The sequence below is a fragment of the Sus scrofa genome, chromosome 7, assembly GCF_054392235.1.
Source record: "Sus scrofa isolate SSC_HxYL_T2T_F1_AM1 chromosome 7, Sscrofa_HxYL_maternal_Yorkshire_Landrace_v2.0, whole genome shotgun sequence".
Taxonomy (NCBI): domain Eukaryota; kingdom Metazoa; phylum Chordata; class Mammalia; order Artiodactyla; family Suidae; genus Sus; species Sus scrofa.
Window position 1 is genome coordinate 27,655,964 of NC_139389.1, and position 2,373 is coordinate 27,658,336.

Below are 2,373 nucleotides of genomic sequence, written 5' to 3' on the forward strand. Positions count from 1 at the left end.
TAGTCCAGTAACTGACATGTGTTCTTGTATCATGTAGCCACTTCTGATCTAAGCATTACCATTGCTGCTGACACCTCCATGTCCACTGCCTCTTCTCTATCAGGTCCTCCCACCTTGACTAAGTCCCCCATCTCCTGTCCCTGGGGCAGGCTCTTCCATGTGGGGCAGGGTCTTCCACATCTCTTCTGAGCACACTCAGCTTGACTTGTTGATTATGTTCGCTTATGTCACCTCTGCTCCAAGTCACGACTGCTGCCTCATCCATGGATAAATCTGATGCTGTCATTTCCTCCAGCACCGTCCTTATACCCAGGGACTAAATCACAAAAGCCCACCCACTTCTCTGTGGGTGGCCACTTCCATAACTGAATAGATCTCCCACTTGTGCATCTATCATGGTCACATTCCCTTAATCTTCTGCCTCCACCGTAGAGCATACATTCTATCTCCTCTTTCTAAGATACTCACCTCTATTCTGGGGACCATGTCCTCAGGCAACTCACTTCCTACCATTTCTTCTCCCATCACAAAACCTCTCCTCAAACCACCAGCACCACGAGTATGTTAGACTCAAGGCCTCTGCTCTAAGTACACCTACGTCCCCTTTAATTATCTCCACTACAAAGGCATCACATTGTGTGATCTATTTCCTAGGCACCACTATTTCCTGGAACCAGACCAATTACCCTCACCTCTGTCACCTCAGCTCCTGGAAGGGAACTCGCATCCTCTGCCACCAGCAGTACCCTCCCTGGGATAGCTCCAAATGCCTCCGGTCTGGGCATATCCATTATTGGAGCATCATTTACTACCTCAGTCCCAGGTACCAGATCCACCGGAGCAGGACCTACTCATGAGCCAACCACCGCTCCTGGAACCAGCAGCTTCCCTCAAACACCAGCCCAGTCACCACAGGCACAAACACAGTTAGCGTGAGCCACACGCCAACACACGCGATTAAACCAAGTGGATGTCTGCAGCCCTGGGGCATCATCCTCATCGCTCTGGCTGCAGTCGTGATTGGCGCTGGACTGTTAGTAGGACTGAGCTTTGCCCTGTGAGTTAGTGTGCACGAAGATGGGGGAAGCCCATCTAGAAGATGGGTCATGAGTGGGAACGGGAACAGGACCACTAAGATATTCAGAATGAGGGAGCAGAGTGTGGATTCACACAGATCCTAACACATTAAAGCAGCAGGAGCAAACCTGCATCTCAAATCCCATTTATCGGCTCGTTGCACCAAGGGAACCTGTACACCAGAGGGACCCAGGAGCTTCTATAATGATTCTAAGGAGAAGAATCATTAAAGAATTGAGGGAACCATGGCGTTTGGATGAAAGTTAAATGAAGCAGAGTTTTAGTAAGCTCCGAACAAAGCAGGGCTGTGTGTGCAAGGATTCACAGCAGCTGGGCCTGGTTTCCTTGGAAACTACAAAGTTACAAGAGACATGGAATGCTGTATTCAGAAACTCTTACCTGCCCCTGGGTAAGAAATCCAGGATGCTTCTTTGTGTCAAAGTAACTGAGATTCTCCAAACAAGGATGGGATATTTCCTTCTCACTGACATAACTTCAAACTGCAAATGTGCAATAGTTTGATTTTACAGAACTAAATTTTTCATTGGCTAAATCAGTGGAGGTAAGTCACTCAAAGAAAGGGGCTGATTTTTTTTGTGTGTGTGGGTTCATTTGTTGGGGGTGGGGGAGCTTTTTTGGCCATGTTGAAGCGTGCAGAAATTCCTGGGCCAGGGATTGAGCCTGCGCCACAGCAGTGACAACACTAGATCCTTAATCTCTAGGCCACCAGGGAACTCCCGAAAGGGGCTGTTTTGACACTTTTTAGCTGTGGCACATCCCTGGGAAAAAAATATTCTTTCTAGTGAACTTTGCAGCTGGCTTTATCCATGTTGTTTTCCCAGCCTGGTGATGGCAGGGTAGATTGCTATTTTCTGAACTTGATTTTTACTTTCTCACATGGCCTAATACAAAGACCCCAAGAGGGAGCAAGACAGAAAATATAAATGATAGATTATATAGTGAGAAGTAGAAGAAAAGAGAAGAAAGGCAAAGTGGGGGCCCAAGAGAGGGAAGTATATGGGTCCACGTGGTGTGGACAGAGGTGGAAATAAGGGAAAGCACAGCTTTTATAAAACAGCTGGAATTATAGCCCTAGAAAGTGGTGAACATTCAGGCCCCCAATAGATTTTCTGCTATGATAGATATTACCACATGCCAGTTTCTGGGGTGAGAGCAGGGGGCTCTTTTTTCCTTTTTTTTTTTTTTTTTTTTTTTGGTCTTTTTGTCTCTTTAGGGCTGCATGCGTGGCATATGGAGGTTCCCAGGCTAGGGGTCCAGTCGGAGGTGTAGCTGTCG